The sequence below is a fragment of the Gorilla gorilla genome, chromosome 12, assembly GCF_029281585.2.
Source record: "Gorilla gorilla gorilla isolate KB3781 chromosome 12, NHGRI_mGorGor1-v2.1_pri, whole genome shotgun sequence".
Classification (NCBI taxonomy): Eukaryota; Metazoa; Chordata; class Mammalia; order Primates; family Hominidae; genus Gorilla; species Gorilla gorilla.
Genome location: NC_073236.2, coordinates 109,003,336 through 109,016,443, shown reverse-complemented (window position 1 = coordinate 109,016,443; position 13,108 = coordinate 109,003,336).

Genomic DNA, 13,108 nt, shown 5'->3' with positions numbered 1-13,108 from the left:
CAACTCTCCTGGCCATTGAATCATTAATATCACGATTTGCCACATTTCACCTACAACAGTAATGGCCACCAGTAAAGGAGGAGCCCGGTGGTCTACATGCTGAGGGCGGGGACCCACAGGATGATTTGATTTGAGTTTTATTTGCACATTTCTCTCTGGGAAGATAGAGAGGAGACTGTTCCTCCCAGAGGAGAGAGCTGCATTCTTCAATTTCAGGGAAGCAGTGGGACATACCGAGAAACGCGAAGAAATCAGTCAGGAGACTGAGCTGCTAGTCTTCCTTTTAGCACTTAGTACTCTTGAGGTCTTGAGAAAACCATTCTTCTCTGTATCTCATTTTCTATATCTCTGAAATGGGGATAATCATGCCTCCCTTGTAGAGTTGTTGAAAACTCTCAAATAATATATGTAAATCAATATATATGCTGTTCTTATCCAATGGTAGAGATTCAGTGATGAGATACACGATTATTAGTAGAAATAGTAATAGTAGTACTTGTATTGTAATAATAGGAGGCATTTATGAAGTATTTTCTAGATTTGACTTCCCCTTCTATGAATATACAAAGATGCTCTCCCACTAAAACTCCGGCTGAAATCCTATTTCAGTGTGAAACCTCCCTGAGATGCCAGTCTGAAGCCATCACTTCCTCCTCAGTGTTCCTTGTCTGCATCTCTCATTAGAGAAAACATACCTACCAATATCATCCTTTCTATTCGCTGGACCTGGAGGCATCAGGATACACAGGAGGCATCAGTATGGTCCAGGCAGAGTGGGGAAAGATATTAGGACTTGAGTGCATGGGTAGTTGGGGGAATGGTGGGTGAGGGGTCAGGACATGAGGCCTGGCAAGGGCAGGTAAGTCCATAAAGCCAGCCTGAGACCAGAAGGCCAGTGGGAGGACAGAGAAAAGTCATGCTGGGAGGACCATAGTTGAGGGATCATGCAAAAGTCAAAGTCTGGCATTTAGGCTCTGTCTAGCCAGGGCAGCGGATCAGCCCAGGTTCAAGTGGGCAGGTAGTTGGCACCAGGGACATATGGGCTACAATATTAGAACCCCAAATTCAGGCATGAGACATGGGAGGAAAGGGCACACAGACCCCTGTGAATTAGTAGGTCACCAGAATCACCTAGAGGATTTTCTCAAAATACAGATTCCCAGGCTCCAGCCACTGAGATTCTGAGATTCAGATGCGCTGTCAGAAGAGATTACGGGCTTTCCTGCTGTGTGAGTGCCTGTGCTCGCCAGGTGATGACTGAAGAAGGCTTCATCATAGCAGTGGCCTTGAAACTTAATTAGAGACTTCATAAGGGTTTACTAACAGGTGGGGGGTCTTCAAGGTCTTCATGAAACAGATACTCAGAAACTGAATGTGATAAAACAAACACTTGGTAAAGAAAAAAATTAAAAAGCAAAGCAAATGACACCTTGAGGCTCAAGAAACCAAGGTCAGCTTACATAAAAAGAAAAGGGGAAGCAGCATTTTCCAAAGAAAGCTTCATGTGCAAATGCAGTCATGAACCCTAGTTCTGTCTTCAGGCTGTCCTGCATCAGTGTTGCCCCCGCAGACAGACCCTCAAAGAATAGCAGTGTCTGTGTGACAGAGCACAGTCAGTGCAGATGGATAAGGTTTTGAATCATGCCCCTTGTTGATTCAATCTATTTTTAAGTGATTCTTCCTGCATTATGAGAAAAGTATCAGCCTCTCCCCGAGAGAATGAGGGTAGAGCACAGTGAGGACACCAGTGTCAAGAGGCTTTGGTTTATCAAAAGCATTTATTTGTTCTCTTCCACAAAAATGTGGTTTCTGCAATGTGGTAACCTCTCTCTATTCCTCTGCCTTATGTCCAGAAAGTCAAGCCTGGCATAAATCTCCCAGGCAGGAAACCAATAGACTGTTCGCTAGAGAAACTGGAGAAACCAAGAGCGAACACCTACGAATATTGACTATTGTGATCCCACCAATGAAAAGGCCAGATCACCTTCGATCACCCTATGGTTCAGCTCACCAGACGGTATGTGCTGCCTAATCAGGACACAGCATTTGCAGTTGTTTTAGTGTCTTGTTCTTAGAAATACTCTTACAGCCATAGATGATTACAAATTTGAGAAAATCTTCCAAGCTGAAAGAGAACAAAGCAAAGAAACAAATCCAAAGACAATGAGAGAATTCCATAAGGGTGTATGAAGGGAAAGATGCCATCTAACAATCAAAGAAATAATATAAGAATAAAACTCCAAAAATATGGGATGTAGGGTTTCCAAATTGAAATTTGGAAAGATCAGAAAACCAGGTATAAAGAGATAGTTTAAAAGCTTCCAGGGACAGGGGGAAACAGTAACAAGCTAAAGAAAATGATTACATTGATATCAGACTGCTTGGGGGCAGTAGTGGAAACCAGAGGACAATAAAACAATTTTTAGCAATTTATTATGTCTTGTGCATTTCTCAATGTCTCAGGAGAGTAGCACTGACTGCCCTTTGTCTGGACTACCTTTTCCAGCATGTTGGTATAATGAACAGCCTTGGAAGGTAGAAACAATGTTTCCCTCCAGAGTAAAAGGCAAGCATGCCCATTATAAAGGTTTGGGCTCCCTAAGCTCAGGGTTCCTTTCTTGTAATGCTACCCATTGTGTGGGTATGGCATCATTTGGCCCTGGTTAGGGGAATCTGTACAAACAATGCTGATATCCTGACTTCTCCCACTGCTGTGAGTATTAAACTGCCTTTATCTCTGACCCAGGCGTCTTGTGTCTTCTATCAGTCTCCATGAAACTGTGGCAGGCTAACTTGTTAGCTTATACATAGGGTGAAATCTCAGGACTCTTCATAGAACTTGACAACAATGCCTTCAGGATTCGAAAGAAAAATGATTTTCATCTTAGAATTTAATAAGGACATTTTTCAAATTCAAATGTTATACCTTTATAAAATCAAATTCAAAAAATTGACCTCTGATGCATGCATTCTTAGAAATGTACATGAGAATGTTGTATAGCAAACAAAAAAACAAAGAAATGAAAAAGAAGTAAGTTATGAAATAGGAAGATACATGGTTTTATGTTTCAGAAAAGAGGGAAACACAAATTAGAGATTGGAGAAGAAAATTCCTAGGATGTTTACTATGCAGCACATGTAGAAAGCAACTAATAACACTGGAACATTTGATCAGAGAGCCTCCTGAGTGAAGGCTCTTAAGGAAAAGAAAAAAAGGAAATGATGATTTGCTTGAGATTATGGAAAGTGTTATTATGACATGTTGGAAAATTTGGAGAAAAGCATGAAAGATAGAAAACTAGGGAAGCGAAAAAATACTGAGGCCATTATTAATTCCAGGAAAAACAAAAGATTGTACAAGAAAGGAGGTTTATTGTAATTCACTATTTGGTTTAGCACATAAATGCTGATTATTGATTTTACCAAAAATTATTTTATAAACATGTCACAAGGATAAAAGGAGAAAAATGTGAGCAGTGGTGTGGAAAAACTAAGTCCTTATCTACCATGGCATGAAGTCAATAGATAATGTCTAAAACTCATATTTCAAGAAATAGCAGAATAATTTTTAAATTGTCGAGGTAAATGCCAGGGGCAGGACCTAGAAGTGTGAAGGATGGCTGTCTCTGGGGAAAGGGAGTCGTTGTGGAGTAGGGGATTTCTATATGTAAGCATCACTTCAAACAACTATTACCTTGATTAAAAAAAAAACAAAAAAACAGAAACTTGAGCTTTTTAAAGAGACCAAGCTAGCTGGCATGGCCCTTTAGTGGGTTGAATATCCTTTTATTCAATCAAACTGGCCAAAGTATTGTCATCTTACAACCTCAGCTTTTCTTGTCTTGATTGGAAAAGACAATTTGAAAAATATGTTACATCTTGAGCTTCTCAGTTACACTATATATAATATTATTCTCATGTTTTTTAAATTAGATTTTTCTAAAAGTGCAACTTTCTAGGAGAAAAGGAAAGAGAACAGGGGCCGAAAAGGAAAGAAAAGAGGGGCCTGGAATCTGTAGCTAAGTGGGTTCCAGCTCTGCCTGCCCCCTTACTTGCTGTGTGGCCTTGGATAAGTTATTGCACTTCTCTGAGCACTGTTTCTTGCCCTGGGATCAGGATAACACCACCTTCCTCTCACAGCAGTCACAGGCAGGGCCTGAAGATCTTAGCTGACTGTAGCCTCAGTAGACCTGGTTACTTGCACTTAGTAGGTGTCCACTAATTATTGATTGGATTTGAGTAAATTAAGAATGATTTCTAAAGTTGTTTTAAAAATGGAAGTAAGTTGTTGCTATAGTTTGGGGACAGGGCTGCATGAAGCTGCAGTTGGACTAGAGATCCTCTGTTCAAAGTTCTGTTCATGCTCAGTATTCTAGACGTTTTTTTCATTCTGCCACAGAAATACAGAATTCAAGGCAATATAGTTGGGCTGTTGAAGTTAGAAAGACTCGACAGAGAAGAGGCAGAGATCATCACACTTGTTTTTACAGGAATTGCTTGTTTTATAACGGAGAATTCCCAGCAGCTGAAGGGATGAAATCTTCAAGTCATGCCTCTGACATTGTAGCTTCTGGCTCTGAAAGCTGAACTACTTCCGGTGGTTGGAACACATCTGCCTGTGGCCAGCTCTGGTTGGCTGTTACCCTGAAGCTGCCTTGGTCTGTATGTCTTGAAGCCAGCTCTCGCAGGGGAGGGTGGTGAGTGGTCATCCCTCTGGACTCTTAGCCTACGGCCCCCCATTCTTAGATGGCCAGCCCCCTCAGGGATCCCAGGGAACACTGAGGACAGTGGGAGAGTCCTCTCTGACCCCGCTCCCTCCAGGCAGCTTTGGAATGTTCTGAGGCTTCTGCTGGGTTTGTACTATCAGTTCCCCAGAGCAGCAGCACAGGAGCACCTGACTGTCCATTGGCAGAGGCTGGGTCTGAGAGTTTTTCATCAGCTTCATGACTCCACAGAAAGAGTTCTTGGTAGTTAGAATGCTCTATAGCCTCTTTGTGCTATCCAAGTTGCAAGGACCTATTCTGGATAGAGAAATAATCTTGACCTGTTTGATTAGATGTGGAAGCAGATGAAGGAGCAGCTGCATCTTGAAGACCTGGCTGGCTCTATTCAGGTTCAATTTGACAAGCACCTTTGAGAGCCAGACCCTGACAGAGGCAGTGGCGGTCCCATTCTCTGAGGAGCTTACACACAGTAGGGGTGGGGGAACTGACACATGGACAGAGGACATGCAGGTAATGGAGTAAGTGTTAAGATGGGCTGTGCAGAGAGTCCCCTGGGAACACAGAAGGACATGGAGACACAAAGTGTTCCACAAGGACACAAGGGTGCTATGGGGACACAAAGGGGATGCCTGCCTCCCACAGCCCTCCTGCTGGGGGCACAGAAAGCAACTCCTTGAGGAGAGTTCCCCCTTCCTTTAGTCCAGTGTTCTTCTCCAACCTCTAAACAATTAGTGTAAAGTTCATAAAAATAATGCCTCAAGGATATTTCAGTGAGGATTAATCACGCTACTCAAAGGTAGTGTGGGGAAGCAAATGTGGGCTTCTGTACTTAGAATTCTGCCCTTTCTTCCCCTTGTCCTGGCAGCCTCACAACTCAGCCCTCCAATTCTCTGCAAAGCTTTTCGTTTCCCTGCTCTGTGCCCCTTGTTCTCAAGCAACCTCTGGGATAGCAGCGATCCCACCAAGCACATCCTCCCTCCCACCTTCTCTTTCCCTGCTCTCTCTCTCAAATAAAACCTCCTCTCCCATGCTTGTTGTCCTTGAAGGCAAGGACTGGTGGCCACTTTCTGGCATAGTACCTGTTATATAGCAGGTGTCTGGTAAATATTTATTGCTCAGTGATTTACATATACATTTGGGGGGCTGATGCCACGTCAATTGGGAGGCATGGCCACTGAGAAGAGGCCCCCACTCTGCCATATTATCACCTGGGCAACCTTGACCAGTTATTTACTTTCTCTGAGGCTCAAGTTCCTCATCTGTAAAGCTGATGATAATATCTATCTGGAATACTGCTTGCAGTAAATAAAAGAGTGAACATAAAACACATAAACATAGCATTGGCATGTAATAGCAGCTCACTAAATGCTACATCCCCCCTCCCTTCCCTACCTAACAAATGACCCATGATGAATGACTCTGAGTCAGTGGGGTTAACCAGTTGTGAGTGATGTAGAACTACTCAGTTTTAAAAGTCAGCTCATGAAAGTGTTTTCCACAAGGGACTTCAACTGTATTTGTCACATTTTCTTTCTGATAAGAAGATGAGTTATTTGTTATTTTATCTTCAGTGTGAGAGGCAGCAGAGCCTAGAACCAGAACCCAGAACTCAAGAGTGGACTTCTTGGACTTGAATTTCACCTCTACTACAAGTTGTGACTTTGGACAAGTTACTTAACCCGCTTGGTTCTCAAGTTACTCACTTCTAAGATGGAGATAATAAGAGTAGCTATTATTATATAGCTACTATTTTTATGTGCATTGACTAAGGTAAATTCCTTAAAACTCTAAGAACAATGCTGGGGACCAAGCAGGCACTGTATAAGTGGTTGCTACGCTACTAGTATTTCTCTTGTGTGTGTGTGTTTCGCAATTAAGAAATTAAGCCTGGTTATTGGATACTCAAATGGATCAATTAAATATGGGTGCCATGAAGGAATTTACCCAGTAAGCTCAGCAGGATCTACTTGGCATGAAGGCCATTCTCTTACCTTGCTCCATCTTTCCCCCTCCCTCTTCTCCTCTGTCTCCCACATCCACCCCCACAATTGGAAAAATAGCCATTGTCTATTTTTTTTGCTCTGACTATCAGTAACATAGTTCAGGTCTCACATCTCTGGAGTCTTTAACAGGCCCTGCCTTCTCAGAATCTCACCTGCAAAACACCTTCCTCCATGCTACTCAGTCAATCTTCCTCTTCTTACATCCTTCTTACAATGCTACTCCCTTGCTCCAAAGCCTTCAGTGGCTCACCGCTACTTTACTCGATTAAGTGCAGAATCCTCTGCCTTGCATTCAAGGTCCCCTTCCCAGCTTTACCTGCCCCCCACTTTTTTCCATGTCCCCTACACCACAGGCTTGTTGACTTGCTCTCCATTCTCTGAGAAAAGGCCTGCCCTTTCTTGTTTCTGTGCTTGTGCTCCCGTTGTTCTTACCTCCTAGGACGCATCTGGGCCAGGTGTCCAGAGCAAGGGGACAGGAGGTAAAGGATCCAAAGCTCCAGCGGGTCTAAGACTCCTGGCCCCGGTTTGGCAAGATGAAGCAGACCCCACACCCCAAACAGATGCCCCCTGGGTAGGCAGTAGAAGCCCAGGCTGGACTCTGGCACATCTGGGGTAGCTCCCAAACTGAAAATCATGCAGGTGCCAGGCTGAAGAGAGGCAGAATTCAGGCGCGAGAGCTGAACTCGTGGGTCAGACCAGAATTTTCTAAGGGTAAGAAGCAGAGCTGGAGCTGGCGATATTCCCTAAATGTTGGTGAGAGGCATGGCCTCCCCATGAGAAGAAGGGAGCTTCTGGGGGTGCTGAGCCCCGCCTCCAGGTCCTTTTGTGGTGTCTCCTGCCGTTTTCTTCGGCAACGCACAGACACTGCGCATGGCGTGGCTTCTCCACAGGGCTCAGCAGAGGAGGCCGGGACCCGTTTCCTGTGCAGAGGCGGGAAAGGAACACAGACTGCTGGGACTGCCTAAGAACTGCATGCAACGAAAGGGCGCAAACCAGCAGGGGACACCATTCCCAGAGGTGATCCTTACTGCCCTTTTCTGTTTACTTTCCCTCCTGATCTTATCCCGTTTGGGACCAATGAGCGGTGCTTGCAGGGTCTGAGTCTTCTCCAGGACTGCATGCCCCAGGCAACCCCACAGGGGAGTCTCAGCCTGGCCTCTAATGGACCTCTGAGGATTGAAGAGTGCAATGAACTGAAGGTTTTTGTCCCTCAAACTCATATGTTAAAATCCTAACTCCCAAGGTGAGGGTGTTAAGGAGTGCAGCCTTGGGGAGATGATTAGATCATGAGGGTGGAGCCCCTGTGAGTGGGATTAGTGCCCTTATAAAAGGGACCCCCAGAGAGTGAGCTCTCTCGTCCTCGTTTTGCCAAGTGAGGACACAGGGAGAAAGTGGGCCCTCATCAGACAGTGAATGTGTAGGGACCTTAATCTTGGACTTCCCAGCCTCCAGAACTATGAGAAATAAACGTTTCTTTGTTAAAACCACCCAGGGTATGACATGTTATAGCAGCTTGCACAGACTCAGACAAGGGGTCATCCCTTGACACTCACAGACCCTGCTCTCCGCTCTGGGACCTGATGTTTAATCCTCACGATGAACTGCAAGGATGACAGACATTTCTGAGGACATATATAGGTGCCTGGCTCTGTACTGAGAACCTCATATGAATCATTTCAATCAATCTCATGGTAAAATTATGAGACAGCTGTGATTATTAGCTCCTTCACAGAGGAGAAAAATTGAGTTCAGTCAAGTTAAGTAACTTGCTCTTAGTCACACAGCTGAGAACTAGAGGAGCCAGGGTTTGAACCTGTATTATCTACCACCAGAGCCCATAGGACTAGCCTTTATGCTTTAGTGGGGCATGTCAATCAAAGTGAAAGAGAAGCTCAGGCTCACAGAAAGGCTTTCTGCTTTAAGTCAGGGTAGGAGAGATGTTTCTGCCACTCAGTTGCTGGGGAGGGGTTGGCAGAGGGGGAGGCAAAGTGAGGGATCAAGAAGGGAAGGTGAATCGAGGTGAGAGGCAACCCTGGAGGAGACTCTGGAGGCAAAGAAGAGGGAGCTCATCCTGGATGTCCTCAAACTCTTCCACTATTGGAGAAGAAAAGCTATTTTCAGTGAAACGAAAGGAATTTGGGGCCTGGGTAGAATGGAGGGGCGCTATCTTCTTGCTGTAGGGACAGGCCTGGGACATCTCTTGAGCTGAAGCGCAGGCTTGCAGAATAAAATAGAAGGCCAAGCCGAGCTCTGTTGCCACCCTCCATCTGCACACCTCAGTGCTATTAATGAGAACAGCTTTTGGAAAGAGCTTCATCTCTCTGTTGACTCCTATTTAGCCTCTGGCTGTCAGGTCACACATGGTCACACTAAAAGCATCCTGCAGGATGAATGGAGGCGGGAACCAATTTTCCTTCCTTCATCCCAGGAATGGGTGAAGCTCTGTTGTTGAAGCTGCTTTGTTTTCCAGAGGGAAGGACCCACCACCCCCTCACCAATGGCAGCCCTTTGCCCCAGCACTGTGGCTGACCAAGGGAAGGCTCCGCTCTTGGAAGCTGGAATTTCTTGGAGGACCATCCAGCTGGCCATCTCTAGGGGCACTCACCGCTCCTTGCTGCATCTGGACAGTGAATTATTGCAGCCTGTTATCTTCAGTAGCAGGTGCAGGCATTCTGGGCTGCTCCTTCCTGCAGAGTGAGGCCAGGTAATATTTACTGGCTCAAATGAATAAGGTAACCAGCCCTGACACAGCATAGAAGATGCGTCTCTCACCCAAGGTTTTTTTTTTTTTTTTTCTCCTTCTTTCTTCCTTATGTTTGTAATTTTGTTTTATTATTTCCCATTGGAAAGCTGTGAAATGAAAGTGATGCAATCTACTGCTGTGAAATAATGTCGTGCTCAAGTCCTTTTCCAATAAGCCCTGAGGTTTGCACTGTGATGGCTTCATTAAATTAGTCGGCTCCATGGCAAATGGAAAAGTGCTCAGAGCTTTGGAGTCTGCTAATCCGAGTTGGGCTGCCAGAGTCCACAGACCATGAGGGAGCTCGGGCGGTTAGCTCTGGATGATGTGGGAAAAGAGGCTCCCATCTGCCACGTGGGGCGTTGCAGAGGCCACGTCTGCACAGCTGCTAGGCTTTTCATATAACCCACAAACCTTCACCATACCCCTATGTGCCAGATGCTGTCCTGGGTGCTAAGAGAATGGATGGATTAGGGCAGGATGATGGCTCAGTGTGTGGAGTTGGGGAAAGCAAGTCCACTTAACTCTACTATGGGTAACTTTACTATGGGTAAACTATGGTGGACCGCAGGTACAAGGTGGACCTCTCTTTGAAGGCCAGCCAGGACTCGGGTTGCCAGATGTGAGTGAATCTGCCTGAGATTCATGCAGATGAAATACAGGGCTTCCCCTCAACCCTTCCATCACCATCCCCCAGAGTTTATAAGAACAAATTCTGTCTTTTTGGGCTCTACTGAAGTGTTAAAGACTTCCATTACTGATAGTTCTTTCCAGTTAGCATTTTCAGTATTAAACTCTGTCATTATGAAGTAAAATATGCATGATCCCTAAATCTATGTGTATTACAACAAGATTTTTATTGTTATAAATTTGTATTCTCGGTCCTCTGTTTCTGCTTTTGCTGTCTTTTTAAAACTCTAACATTTGATAACTGTAGCCAGGAGGTAATTAGAAAGTGGTACTAAAGAATCACAGGCTTATTCTCTCACTCATTCATAGAAATTTATTGAGTGTCTACAATAAGATATGGTCCCACAGCCGGTGGGAAAGACAGCGGTGACAGCTAATTACAGCACTAAGGGATTTTGGTCTGAGCTGGCACAGGGAGCTCCCTTTCCCCCACATATATAAATATTGGATAAAACAATTTGAAATCACAGCTGCATTTGAAAGGAAAAAGGGAGAAATTCCAGATTCTAAAAACAAATGGGAATTCAGAGTCAGAGTCATGAATGAGCGCTGAAGGGGAATTGAAGCCAGATGCATATCGACGGGGCTGGGGCTTTAACACCCAGGCAGGGGCAGATGTGAAAATCACAGCCTCTTGGGTGGCAGAGGCCAGAAATGGGGCCCTACTATTGTTGTATGTTTAGAGAGCTAGACACACCCCATCCACCAGCTGGATGAGTGGTGATGGCATGGAGCAGGACTAAAATTTTGGGTAGAAAAATGACAATCTGGGGAAGACCAAAATCCAAGCTTGTGCCAAGTAATAGAGGTGGGGTCCAAATTCTCATCACTCACAGTGTGGAAACCACCAACAGAGAAATCAATGTATAAGTCCATTTGGAGTCTATGAAACTCACTAGGACCCCGGCAGAGGCAAAGGCAAACCTTCCCTGAGGCATGCCTCCACAAGCGGGGCACCTGGGATACCTAGAGGAAGAAACTCCTGCTGAATATGAGCTCACAGGGAGAAATTACAAAGTACAGAAGGAAACTGTGAGTGAGTCTCAGATCACTCAAGAGAGTGAGTCTCAGATCACTCAAGAGAGTGAGTCTCAGATCCAACATGGCACCAGTCTCAGCTACCCATATTGAGCTCAGATTTACCTAAAAAATCCCATTTCTCCCCATTCACTCAACACCACCATGACTTCAACTCTAATCCACATAGCAGAGCATGCCTGCTATGCCTATATGTATACACACACACACAACATATATATATGCCAACATGTGTACACAGACACACAACATATATATAATAAATACATTCATATATATATAAATTCCCTTTCCTTTAATACATATATATGAGTATATATATGTGTGTGTATATATAAATTCCATTTCCTTTAATACATATATATGAGTATATATATGCTCATATATATGTGTGTATGTATATATGTGTGTATATATATATGTGTGTGTGTATATATATATATATACAAATTCCATTTCCTTTAATACACACATCACACCAATAAAACACTCAGATGTGCATACTGTTTCCACTACCAGATGCAACCTTGGGGGAAGGGGCTTCTGCCACACCTGGCCACTTCCTCACCTGGCAGGATGGTGAGACTGTTCTGGGGTGATGACTCTCCAAGCATGGTTTGAGGTCTAAATCTTGTGAGCCTTTAAGATCCTTAGAATGTTGGTCTTTTTTGTTGTCATAGGCTGATAGCATTTGACAAACTTTCACCTTCACCCACAGCTACTGGTGACCTACTAAGTGTGCTAGTCCAGGTTACTACCTTTTGGTATTCAAACTCAATATTCGGATTTGACTGAGGGCTCTCATTCAGCATCTACCAAAACATCAGACAGCCAGGGAAAGCTTGGCTACACACATTCTCTGCTGCACACCTGCAGGCAAAAGCATCCCTGGGGCTGGAGAATGTCACTATCCCATCCAGTGATTGTCAGCTTTGCCTCGAACTGGTGGAGGTTCAGAATGGCTGCTTTGCTCACTTTTAAATCCCCAACTCCTCTTGCTTTGGCTGCATCACCCTCAGGTTAGTGGCTAGAGAGCATTTGGATAACTCTGCACAGTTGTAGAGATTCCTATTTGCACCATCAGAGTTTTGAACCTCCATTTTCCACTAAGGAGGCTTTAAGACACAGGCACAGCAGCTCACATGAGAGCCATCCCATCTCCTTTAGCAGACTACCCTCCACATCCTTTAAGGTGACTCTTCATTATCACCCCAAGGGCTTTGGCTATAAGAGGGAGGCCAGGGCGACAACTAAGCCACATCAAAATAGGCTGAGATGAGGTGTGTTTGCCCCCCTGGGGCTGAGGCCTTTATTCCTTTGCCCCCATTCCTTTGGGTGTTTGAGAAACACCCAACACCACCTGCATTCTGTGACTTTATAGGGGTAGGAAAACATAAATAATGTCACTTGTCTCAGACAAGGAATAGTTTTTCAATCATCCATTTAGGAAAACGCCCACTGAGAGGCTGAAATGCCCAGCCCAGCGGTGGGGATAAAGAAGAGGTAAGTTTCTTGCCACCAGGGAGCTCAAAGACAGGCACATACACTGAGGGCGACAGAGGACAGATGAGGACAATCCCAGGCTCTCTTATATTTACTTTAGTGCAGTACCTGTTTCACTACCTAGGGGAGAGGTTGCTGGTGAACATGCCTATTCTCATTCTTCTCTGCAGGCCTGGTTTCAACAGAGCCTGGACACAGAGCTTAGGAGCCATCAGAATGTCTTCTACAGATGGCTTGATTTACCCATGACCTCCCTTCTCTTTCCCAGTGTGGAGCAAAACTGCTTCAACAAAAGAGCCACGTTGTAACTACAGGAGGCCACAAGAGCATTGCACAAACAAACAGATCCAACACCAGAGGAGCTTCTGGGGCTGCACACACTCGACTCTTTACTTTCCAAGTCTATAGCA